Genomic DNA, 12,974 nt, shown 5'->3' with positions numbered 1-12,974 from the left:
CAGATAACTGAAAACAAGCTGAGGACAAAATTTTCAAAGACTGGTAAGTCCCTCATGAATCCAAATCCCATTCTCCAAAGTTGCACATGAAATTGGAATTCAAACTGATGTGGAAACAGGAGTTCGGACTTTGGAGGCACAGCCGTGTTACAACGGCTGCTCTGAAAGTAACATCACCTATTTTATTTTGTTGGGCCATGACATCAGGGGTGGACATTGGTGGTGTGGCAGTAGAGGTTAAACCTTATCACCGATATACCATTACATTCTATTGCTGGTGCCAGATGGCAGCAGAGGAGCAATCCAACAAACTGGCATCTGACATGGATGTGTTTATGAAGCAAAGGTGTGTCAATGAATTCCTCCATGTGGAAAAAATGGCATCCACTGACATTCATCGCTTGCCAGTCATTTCTGGAGACCGAACAGTGAATGTAATGCATGGTAGTATAGTCACTCTGGCCCAGCGCTGTGCAAAGTAATGTCCAGTAGTCAGCTCCTGCCTTAAGGCTCAAGTGCCTGATCTCTAGCAGGATGCTCCAGTGCATACTGGAATCACAGCAGCACAGCATATACTGAGCACTCTGGAGGCCTCGTCTTAATTATCATATTTTTGGTGAGCCACTATGAGTTCCCAGAATGGTAATTAGTCTATTGTCACCTCTTTTCATGGAACCAGACATATCCTAAAGCGCTATAAAGAAGAAAACTGCTATTCTACAGGTTTCATTACAGGCTTTTTATCAGGACATTGTGTGTGTGTGTCTGCTTTTGAGACTGAAACGAAGTTAGCTGCATCTCCTCCTACACATAGGTCATGACAAAAGGACTATGTTACTCCAAGCAATGGGACAAAGTGGGGGACCGAATATGGAGCAAGATGTTGCCCTGACTCCTTACACAAAAAAAGCAAGCAATACACTTGCTTTTTTCCAGCTCATAGCAGAGAATAAGAGATGCCACACTGGCAGACGAATGGGAGATAGGGGGGTGACAGGGAGAAGAGCAGGAGGAATAAAGTCCTTCTAGACCCTCCAATAAATCTCTGCCGGCATTTTAGCAATGTGCTGTCCTTGAGAGACAAGGTGATATGGTAAACAGAAAAAAATGAAGAAAGGCTCTCTCTTGTATGTGTGTCTTGTACTTTACAAAAACGACACGCATAACATCTACCCACAGTACACGATGTCTGTATGCCTTCAAAAGAGAGCTCAGAAACCTTGCAGGCCTGCACAAGAACAAAATGCAGCTATCAGCAACAGAGTTACTTCTACCCTTGCACAAAACACATGCATGTGTTAGAGTCTGTTAATTTACACTCATATTTGGAAATGCTCACGCACCAGCAGCACAGATTACTAACCCTGCTCATAAACACAAGCAGCACCAGCCTCTTACAAAACCACGCTGATACGCGTTCTTTCACTGGGCATCCCGAGACAGTGGCTAGGCACAGGCTGGGCAGCAGGACAGCTCGGCAGCACCAGACCCATTCCCTCCCTGTCTCAGGGAAGTCTCTCTTGCCAGGCAGCGTCTAATCGTAATTTATTTTCCAAATGACGGTAATAAAATGTTGTTGAAAACATTCAAAAGAACACAACAGTAGAGACCGAAAAAAATCGAAGGGAAAGGAGGGGAAGAAGGGATGAAAAGACCGTGCCCCGCCGCGCGGAGCCACCGGAGGAGGGAGCGCCTCTCCCCTGCCAGTGCGCCGTGCCTGGGCCCGCAGCGCCACCTGCCGGCACCGCTGCATCGGCCGGCTGAGAGATGCGGGCACGGGATGGAGGGAGCGGCGGCACGGCTCGTTGTAGGCACGGTGCCAATAAAAGACGCGCAAAACACACAACTGCTTTTACCTCAGCTTATATGTAAGATTAAATTTAAACAGTGCAGCTCTTGCTTCATTTGTCAATCAACGCTCCGATGTCGTTTGCTGTTGTTTTGTTGCCTACAATTTCATCTCCTTTATTTTCATAGCCTGATACCAACACAAGAGCCAGTTTTATCACCTGACCCCCAGCTTTATAACTTAACCCCGCCTGGAAGGCAGCACCAGTCTGAAAATTGAAACCTACGCACATATAACTGGCTGCAGCGGCTCTGGAGACGAGAGCCGGACAGCAGCTCCCTCCTGCTGAGCGCTCCCCACTCCCCTCTGCCTGCCTGCCCAGGGACAGTTAGCTGCAGGCTCAGAGGGACAGACCAGTCCTCACTGCTGATCACAGCCCATGACCAACACACATGGTTCTGCCTCTGCCGGCAGAGCGTTCCCAGCCAGCCCAAAGGGAGACTCAAGCTTCCAGTACCCACAGAAAGAGTGCCGGTGGTGCTGATGGTCCACAAGAAACCCTAACAGAAATACAAGGCAAAGTACCTGCTCTCATCACAGCACTTAAAACAGAAGCAGAAACCAAAACATAACTGAAACCGTACTGAAGAGACGCTGCGCCTCTAAAAATTGACCACATTGAGTCCCTAGCAGCCTGTTTAGCTGGAATGATCAAAGATGTACGTGTACTCTGTGACACAAGTTGCATGACAATATTTACCTTTCTCATTATTTAGGACCTTTCCCAGAATATACATGCTTTCAACAAAAGAATCAGACAAAGTAACTTCTAAAAAGTAATAGGGAGAAAATGCTGTTTTCCAATACTCTGACAGAGCATAAAACATAAATAAATAAGTAAACGCTACAGCATAAATTACATTAAAATAAAAGATGAGACTTAATATGCAATCCTGAGGAGCACTCAGTGAGAGAAATTCATAGGATGACAAATTGTAACTGATACGTTTTCTTACTCTTTCTGCGTTTTCTGTTTTAGATTATGTTTTTCTTTCTCTAAATATTTTTTATCGTCATCAATCTTAAGGTAGGAAAGAGTTTCAATCATTACAAACTTCAGAGTAGCTTTGCTGATTTATATTTGTTAAGAATCTCATCTGGACACTGTTATGCTTACAGTGAAAATACAGTAAAATTTATCCAACCCATATTTTGGTAAGGAAAAATTAATTTTTGGAATTAAAAAAAACCTCATAGCCACAATAAAGCTAAAAATTACTGCACAAAATTCCTCAGGGAAAAAAAGCGTGGAACAGAACAGAAAAATGGAGCACCAGTATAATCAATCCAGTCTTTGCCTTTTGACCAACTGGTTCATTTTTGCAAATGTGATAGGCTTCTACTATGCTAGCAAACTAGATGTTATTTAAAAAAATCAAGTCCCTACATGACACAGCATAATGCTCTTCTGTGCTGTTTAGGAGAGAAACAAATATTGTATTCTGGATGATTTGTAGCAACTTCTGTTGTAAAGTTTGCAAATAATGATAAAGCTCCTACCATTCCCCATGCAGAAATTTTTTAAACATTCACCGTTAAATCATTCAGCTTTTTCATTTTGTTTTATGACAGCTCTACAGATTTTCCTAGGGACAGGAAAAAAGATCTAAACGCACACCCATGAACAAGGCTACAGCAAACAAAATGGCTTAATTTGAAATTTCACATGTTCAAAGACTTGTTTGTTTGTTTTTGTGGTCTAATTTTATTTTCTCTGTATGGATAAGAATGAAGAAGAAAGACAATTATAAGTACTGTGAAAAAAATAACCATAACTCAGTGTGTCTGCTTCAGTGCTGGTGGTCTTATAGAAGGAAAATACACTTTATTAATTTCTTCTACAAAATCAATGAGTTAATTAACCAGAGAACTTTAAAATAATTGGTGGGATTTAAGTAATGACTGCAAGACGTCCTCGTTAATGACCAGATCTCTCAAATTTTGAATCATAAAACATGAGAATTAACTGTTGAGTCACACCAAACTACAGGGATGGATCAGGTCAGAGGCCAAAGGCATGCATGTATACTGGGCCAAGGAAGGATGCACCTCAAAGTGTGCCTTCCATCCTGACTATATTAAAGATAAGGGCCTACAAAAGAGAGTCCCCCATTTGCTGCACAGGGCTGCAGGGCTCCCTATAGCTCATAGAACTGGCCAGAGGATCTTGGGTTAGGCTTCATGTTGTGGCATGTGGAAGAGCAGTGGTGGTGGTGTGCTGCCAGCACAAGACACATTGGAGCATGGCAGCAAGGCCTATAGAGGTGTTCAAATTAACAATTCTCACATACAATTCATTACACTTAACAGGACTGTGTGCATTCCATCCATCCCAAATGTGCGTCAGAAAAATTAAATACTTAAAATGATCAGAGAAATTGGCCATCTTTGGCATCCCGAGTAGTTTGTGACTGACTCTTTCCTTACCTGTTTTCCTGGATCCTGTTTGCATATTTCTTCCTGATCACAACTGTTCAGCACAACCTACACCCCACTGCTGTCCCTGCCCCTCTTGGCTCAGCCCATGAGTTCCTCACTCCCTTTCCTCTCCAGTTTCCACTCCACTCTCCAGTTTCCTACTTCATAGTCCCATTGAGCTTCAGATGTTCACTCCATCTCTGCTGAAGACTGACCTCTGATAACAACTGCAGAATTAGTGCTAACATGCTTACGAAACTGTAAAACTGCTCCAGTCACTGATGATATTCCTACATGTTCTTAGCTCAGGGATGTTGCTCAGACATATTCTCACTGGATTGCAATTTTCTGACCAGAACACAATGAGACCTCCCAGAAAAGCTTATACTGTCACAGCTGTGAAGAAAAAATATGTATATGCAGGACTATCAAGTGAGTTACTTAAAATTTTGCACAAAATGTCTCTCAACTCAGAGAACACTTCAGTACAACTTTTAAAGTTTCCTAGCTTCTTTTCAGAGGCTAAACTTTACTTTTTACATTACAATTTCTCTATTTTTTTATTTTTATTTATTTATTTATTTTTGTGAAATAGGAAAGTAAACAGTTCTGGTGTTCAATAATTTTAGCACTTCAAATGATCTCATTTAGACTTTGAAGTTCAGCTTTCATTAACTGAATGGAATGGGAAGGGAGGAAGTTTCCATCTCAGCTGCAGCTATAATTTTACAAATGCAGCTTTTACTAGACCACATTTACAATGGAAATAGAATAAAGTGCAGTTTTGTAATTTTGATCTCTAGTCTAAGAGACAGTAGTTATGATTAACCCCCCCCCCAAAAAAATAATAATTTTAAAAAGAAAATGAAAACACTGAATGTTTTCATTTTTGATACAAGATTGCTTTATATGAGGAATCTGGATATATGCAATAAAGTAAGCACCGCATGAACACTGTCAAAATTATGATACAAAATACAGAGCATGCAGCTGCATCCAGTTAACACCACTGTAGAATTCTTTATGTATGCCTTCCTTCTATGTCAAATTTTGCTTTTACTTCTTATGGATAAAATTTCCCAGATGTTTTGTGCCTCTATATAGCACAGGTAGGAACATTAATTCAATACTTTTTGGCCTGTAATTTTAAGCTGAGGAGAGATAATAGTGCTCAGTTTATTAGGCTAACATTTTCATTTAACACACATGCTGGCTTATTGTATGAAGGCATACTTCTGGTCATTGCATTTTTGAAAGCACAAAACCCTTCTAATAAGTTGAACTAAGATTAAAATCAGAATAAAACAGAAGCGGCAAACTATTAAGTGCAAACATACTAAGCAATCTATTATGGCAGTTAAGTGTGACTCTACAGTGTCTACACAAACCTCAGTATAGAAGCACCAGACAACACTGCTTGTTAAATCACTAACCCAGACCTTTTTTCTCTCCACCTTCCCTTTTATTACACAAAGGGAATTCTCTTCTTAGAAGAATTGGTTATGAGGCTGTTGCTTAAAAATGAATGTCCAATTTTGTTGCAAGCAGACAGTGTTGTAAAGTTTGTTCCCAATTTACAAAAGACTGAGCTCACAAGAGGGGTCTGTGTGCAAGGATGGGCTGGCTCTAAGGGCTCTTCTATCACAGAATACATTAAGAAACCCTTTGTCTGACCACAAAAGGACTTGCATATTAGTCTCAGGAGGAACTCATTCCTGCTCATGGGTTTTATTTTCAAAAGGATAAAAGTGCACTTTCTTCATAGGCAAAGGTAACTCAAAGAAACCCAGGTACTCAAGAGGATGAGGCTGCAACAAACTGCCATGGACAATTTAATTGGAGCTGGACTCAGAGACAACAATAAAACCATTAGCAGTACAGTTGTTAGGGATTCCCAAGGAACAAAAATGCCACAATGGAAAATATTCTTTGTGTTATATTGTCAAAATTCTGTGTCAGATAATGACTTTGCTGAAATACAGAACTGACCAAGCACATCAGGAGATCAGGAGGGTGCTAATATTTAATATGCAGTTAGGGATACATTAATTCACAAATGGTCTAGAAACTAGTAGCTTTCAGCTAAGAACTTACTACACTTACTCAATAACCTCAGCCTATGAGAATATGGAATTTAAATATTCACTCAAAACAGTGAAACAGAAAGATAAAAAACTTTTCATACTGGACATTTCTGTAGAGACGTATCTTAGTCTTCTACTATATACTGCTTAGTTAGGCATTTTTAAGGCCAAATATGCTAAACAAATCTTTCACAAGTGCCAGCTCTTGGTTTTGTATCCAACAACCACATATAAAATTGGAAGTGACTACTGAATGTGCTTTCTCTGATGGGCATCCATCTTATTGGTCACAATTTATACAGTTACAGAATGAAAAATAGCAGCACAGGATGTTTATTGGCTCATGACGTTTTCTTATTTAAAGTTCACATTATATATCCTGATGCTGCAAAACAAGGATTAATATGTAAAAATATGGAGTTATATCAAGCACAGTCAGTCAGACATAATTCAGCTTTTCAGGAGAGGTTCTGGAAAGTCAAGAGTACTTCTTGTGTGACAAAGCACAGTTCTTAAAAGCCTAGGAAAACACTGCAAATTAACTCAGTTCTAATTTTGCCCCTAAAAGTCAATGAAAGGATACTCTTGACCTTACTTCTTGCAGACTTTTTTTTACTACACCTGCAGACTTTACTAGCATTCCTAAGTTATACTGTAATCTGACTAGAGCAGGAATGGCAATAAAAGCTTTTAAGAAGCTCCTGTGTTCCTAAAGCCTTCTTGGTAAGAGAATCACAAATATAAATGGCTTAAAAGGCAGGATACAGAGGAACAGGCAGTGCAGTTTTACTTTTCAGTCCATTAAAAATAACTACATGTGAAGACGGGAACCTGATTCTGCAAGAGTAATGTCACTGCCCCCATGGGATTGTTGTGTAGGAGCGGAAATAAAGTCAAAAGAGCAGGTTACACTAATCTATGTCTTAAGAACCTTTCATGAATGTTATCTCTCTACATTATGTAAACCTTTCCATGGTGCCATAAATGTGATTCTTTCCTTACACTATGCCTTGTCTTGTCTTTGCTCAAGGTGAAGATCTAATTTCTATTCAAAAGAACCACCACCAGCCGTCCAATACAATTTGAAACTCCCAAGATCTAAAAAGAGACCTTGACAGTATCAACAGATAGGCTCTGGAGCAAAACTAAATATAATTACAGGAAAGTATGCCAAAGTCTTCCAAAGCCCTATTCCTGAGTGGTGTTTTCACAGGTAGCAGACAAGCTTCCAGCACCACTGACAGCAGTTCCCCAGCCTTCTGGCCAGAGAACACCTACAGCCTAGAGGCAAATTCAGTGGGCTGGAAGGACACTGCCGCGGAGCAAAGATCCAAGCAGCCTTGAGGCCAAACATGTATGCACCTGTATGCCATACAGTGGTATAGAAAACGTCCTCATACCTTCGCAAGTGCTATAGAGTAGAGGACCATTGCAGAGAAGGGAGAGGAACAGGAAAACTCTTTGATACATTCATCATTTAAGGAATCATCTGGTGTGAACTGAACAGCAATATGGATTGGTTGTAAACCTCCAGAGAAGCCATCTGCTCAGAAGGCAGTAATGCCAAGCGTACAAACATCTGCTGATCTCTCACACTGATGTGACCAGGCTTTCTACCAGAGACCTAACATTAACATCCATAACACCAGTAAGACTTCAGGCTTCCAGTGAGGAGAGAGTTCATGCTGCAGAAGTATAGATCAATGTTGTATCTCAAAAATTGTATGGAATTCAAAGCACTCCTGGGAATCAAATAATTAGCATATCTTTCTTTGCATGGAAAAAAATCACAATACATCAAAATACATCAAAACATGCTAGATGACAGGAAATTCTTTTGCCTATCCACCTCCTAAGTTACCATGCATCACAACTGGAAACTGGGCTATTTTCAAGTCAATATTTCATTCAGATCGGCAAGGCTCGCCGTACTCATGGCCACAAGAGCAGTGCTTGCAGCCTCGCCTGGCAGAGCCTGCACTGGCATGATTCTTTCACTTGCTTCATTCAGCATCCCTAATCTGTTCCCTGATGAAATTTTGAATCGGAAGAGGCTCTTGGGAAAATAGTTTGAAACTATGGAGTAAATGATATGGGCAGCAGAAAAGACAAATACAAGAGTTAAAGGATACCAAGATCCCTGAAAAGGAGATAGGACAAGGAAAGAATGGCTAAACAAAACAAAATAAACAAGCTAATGGAAATGAAATTGACACACAAAAGAATTAAAGGCAGTGCAGTCAGCAAAGGTGATGCTGTAAGGCCTGAACAATGCACAAACTTCTGAATGATCACCCAAATCAGGTCCTTGAATGATCTGGTCAATGCTACATACTGTTTCTCAACATACATTCCCTCACAAATCGCAATGCCTGTTATTGATCATGTCTCCCTGTAGCTTTCACTACTCTAACTGTTTCTGATTCATTTATTTTCTATGTAGAAAAAGATATGTGCCCAAAATGTCTTCCAATAGAAGATAAGTCAAAGTTTCTCATACTTAGAGCATCAAGTATCTCAAGCTCAGCCTTTTTTATATTATAATCCTAAGTCAAATACTTGCCCTGTGTAAAGAACAGCCAAGAGACGTGAATCTTTTTAGGTCACATATGCTTGGACTCACTCAGCTGATAAACCAGGGAGCAAGTTATAACCACAGTCTCCAGATATCTGTAGCCAGAGATGTACAAAGGGAAGGACAAAAGCAGCAAATGTTCCTGAGAGAAGATAGATCATGTTAGCTACTCCCCAAAAGGGGAACTTCAGCTCTGCAGTTGCAGTTGAAAGCAGGATCTGAGTTCTGGAGGGATCCTGGGCACAGTGCAGGAGAGGGCAGAGTGGTCTGGCTAAAAACAGTTATTCTGTAAAGGTTTCCAAATTTTGGTTAAAAAAAAAAAAAAAAGAAAAGTAACTCAGAATTATGGTTTAAAGAAGGTATAAAGGCACCAAAATTAGTTGCTATGTCCTTGTTACAGGATAGGGGCTGATTGCTGGGATATATTCACATATTCATATCTGTTTTATGGTCTCAAATTCTCCTTTTGTCCACTGTTATAAGCTCTAAACTACAACAGAAAATATAGAAATTAGTTCAGGATCTGTTGTTCCTAAGGAGATTTGTTATTTATTCTACAGAAAAATGAAATGTTTGTTGTGCAGCAACCTTGATCCAAACTCCATGGTTAGTGAGAGTATGTAGTCAGCATCTACGTTTTCAGTGAAGCTAGTTGCCTGCTACATTTTTTCTAAAAATGCTGTCAATATAACTATTGATGTTTAAGCAACTTATGGTGATGTAAGGGTACTTGGAAGTACTGCATTGCCTCTTCATGTAATTATTCTAAACGTTGTGTTGGCAACATACCTTATTTTCAGATTGTTTTACAGCTAATGTATGTATTTTTGATTATAAGCTGAACTTCATCCAAAAGATGAACTAACCTTCATTTGCAATTTTTCCATATAATGGCTTCTGCAATATATCAGACAACTTTATTTTGCTCAGAAAAAATAGGCAGTTATGGATGGCCATCATTTCTTGCTTGGCATGCTCTGAGTATTTAGGCATCAGATGAAGCCTGGGGGTGGGACAGCCATGTTCAGCTGTTCGTCCTGCTGAGGGTCAGCTGTGACCTTGCACATGCGCTGGGCAGCACCACAGGACTCAACTGATGCCGCCTGAGCGCCTCCTCCCACCAGTCCTAGCATTTCCTTACTGTTTGATCCTATAGTTCTTGGAAATTGACCTCACTCCCCCAGCATTTAATTCCTTTGAAACTGCATGTAATGTACATATACCATGGTTGTTCCTGTAGCCTAAATGCAGAGTGGGCCTATTGCGTGATTTCAATTTAAAAGAGGTTTGAAAGTTGTCTGGGCAGTTGCAAACAATTTACCTTTTCCCAAACAAAGAATAAACCATGTTAAAATAATGACATTAACCAAATCGAGTACTTTCAGCAAACGGCACAAAATCAACTTCAAAGATTCAGTGCCTTTGTAATAAAAGATAAATTAATTATATTTTACATATCGTTTTCAGTAAGTTAGCTGGCAAGTGATGGAGAAAGGCAGAAAGGCATAATATTCTTGGCCTGAAAAATCAGAGAGTCATATTAATCACTGTTTATCTATATAATGTAAGTAAAGTTCTCTAAATGATGATAAAAATAGCAGATATATGTTCAGTAAGACATTTATTATTTTCAGAGAATAGAGTTTATTTTTGAAATATATTTCACAATATCTGTGAAGTGAAATAGTACACTTCCAAAACAGAAGTGGAAGTGCAGGTTATATTTTATAAAGTTTAACAATGGACATACTATTGCTATTATTTTAAATCAGAATGACATTTCAATTAAATTCACTGGAATAAAATTCAAAGCAAACGTAGTTGGAACCTACACTAAAGCAAAAATATCCTCCTAAGGATGAATATTCATAAGGAGGAAAGATTATTGTTTACAATTATTTAATTTCTGAATTTCTAACAAATCCAACTATAAAGTTACACAAATCTTGTTCGTTTGAGAAGCAAATTAGATTTCTATTAAATAGGTGCTATAACAGCAACTGGCCTCAAGAGGGTGATATATTACCATATCGAAAAGTTTTCCTATTGAAGGAAAAAATACCAAACCACTCTTTTTTACTAAAATAGAGCAGATGCTATTTGCTTATGAGTAACTGTTGAATGTATTGACCTCTGCTAAATCCTTGACATGAATTAAGATACAATGACCATGATTTTCCCTCAAAATCGGAAAGTTGAATTCAGCATTTCCTATTGACTGAGGTTAATTGGTGAGAAGAGGTTACATCTGCCACCTCTCAAGAGATATTTAAATTCTTTGACCTATGAACTTGTTTTGCAGTTAAGATTTCTGTGTTTAAATACTAAAACAGGAAAAGCGGTGATTGCCACTACTCTGTAAGTGTGACAACAGCAGGGAGAAATTAAGATTTGTCATCTCTTACTTTCCTCCATTATTATTGCTCCAGTTCCCCAATTTCATGTCCTGTTATGCACTCAATTTTTGTTCATCTGCAGTCTACAAAAAGATCATGTCATTATTACTTCCTCCAGTGACTGCTTTTCTTTTGCCTCCTAATTTACTTACTTTCCCTTCACTTTATTTTTTTTTCCAGTGGTCTCTAGTGGGCAGTCCTTTATAACCTCTTTAAACCCTAATTCTGAGTTACTTTTTTTTTTAACCAAAATTTGGAAACCTTTACAGAATAAAATAACAGGCTCTGGTCTTTTGTTTGTTGTCTTTTTATTCTTTGTTTTTAACCCCAAAAGATTTGTTTTTAACAAATTTACAATTTTCTCTTGTTTTCTATCATTGTACTGCAATGCATAGGTTGAACCTGGTTTGGACTTATGTGGGCTAGTTCTATACTAGCTCCTAAACTTCAGTTACTGCTATAGTCTAGTAGTATTTATGTTCCAAATGATTCTGGGTGTCTTTGGTCTCAGACAGCACAGTAAGGAAATACTCCTGTAGTCAGATGTTAGCGTCAGCGGGCAAAATTATTAAGATTTTGCAACTTGAATATCTACACACATCTACATCTCTGTTTGCTTGTTGGCTCTATCTTGGTCAGCCTGCTCTGTAAAGTTTCCAAAGATTGTCCAACAGAAAGTAGAAGCAAATCTAGTCCTCACTCTGGCAAACTTATTTGATTTACTTGAAATCAGGGTTCAAAGTAAGTCTTTGCTAGCAATAAAGGAATATTCAGATAAGTTCTAAGTTTTGTTAGCTAAGGGTAGTTCAGCTCCTTGTTAGGATTATCATCTGCACTCCAAAATCTAAGGCAAGGACGAACATTTATTATATATTATTATTTATTATTATATGCTTTTAAGACGACTTTCAAAAATCTGTGTAAGCCTACAGATAGACTGAAATAAACTGCTGAGAGACAGTTTTCTGTCCACATTTGCCACAGATCATATTCACTCTGATGCTTAATGTTGACAAATATGATTTAAGAGTTAGTATGCTTTAATGTTTCATTTCTAATCCTAACATACTGGAAAGGATGGAGGAATGAAAACCAGTTGCTGTCAAAACACATAAAGACACGCAGAAAGAAAAGGATATGAACATATTCTGAAGAGTTATGCAATAATCTTACATAAGTGGACTTGATCTTTCCTCTCAAGTTAATCCTCTCTAGACCCTTGAACATTTCTCCCGCTCTGACTCATCTCCAGCATGTACACATTTTAAGGCAATGATGCATTAACAACAGTAGATAGGTTGGAATTTAATTCAGTTGGAAGTTATCAACAATGTATTATTTAAATAATTAAATATTTAGACTAGACCATGGGGACTCTGCTGTACTGTATCTTTCTGGAATATCCTGTACACTCTCACAGAAAATACATAAAACATCAGTATCCAGGAGCCTAAGTGTATTATGTAACAAAACAGCTAGACCTTAAAGCATTGCAAAAGGTGCAGTTCTATGAAAATAGAAAGGAAGGAGCTTTCTTTCTTACCCCTCTGTATATAACCATGCTTAAGGGAACAATAGAAAACACAAATGTCAATTCAACGGTTATCTGTTTGATAATTATGGCACTTCAAGGAGTGAAAAAAAAATCAAAT

At 38.8% G+C, this 12,974-nt stretch overlaps 1 protein-coding gene across 3 annotated transcripts in view; it reads right to left on the bottom strand.

Annotated features, from left to right (window-relative positions):
• The window catches only part of AKAP6 (A-kinase anchoring protein 6), a 271,062-nt gene that overhangs the window by 159,228 nt on the left and 98,860 nt on the right, over window positions 1-12,974 (bottom strand). The window lies entirely within an intron of this gene.

The sequence above is a fragment of the Phasianus colchicus genome, chromosome 5 (genome assembly GCF_987193195.1).
Source record: "Phasianus colchicus chromosome 5, bPhaCol1.hap1.1, whole genome shotgun sequence".
NCBI lineage: Eukaryota > Metazoa > Chordata > Aves > Galliformes > Phasianidae > Phasianus > Phasianus colchicus.
This window is presented reverse-complemented; position numbering and strand designations above follow the sequence as displayed.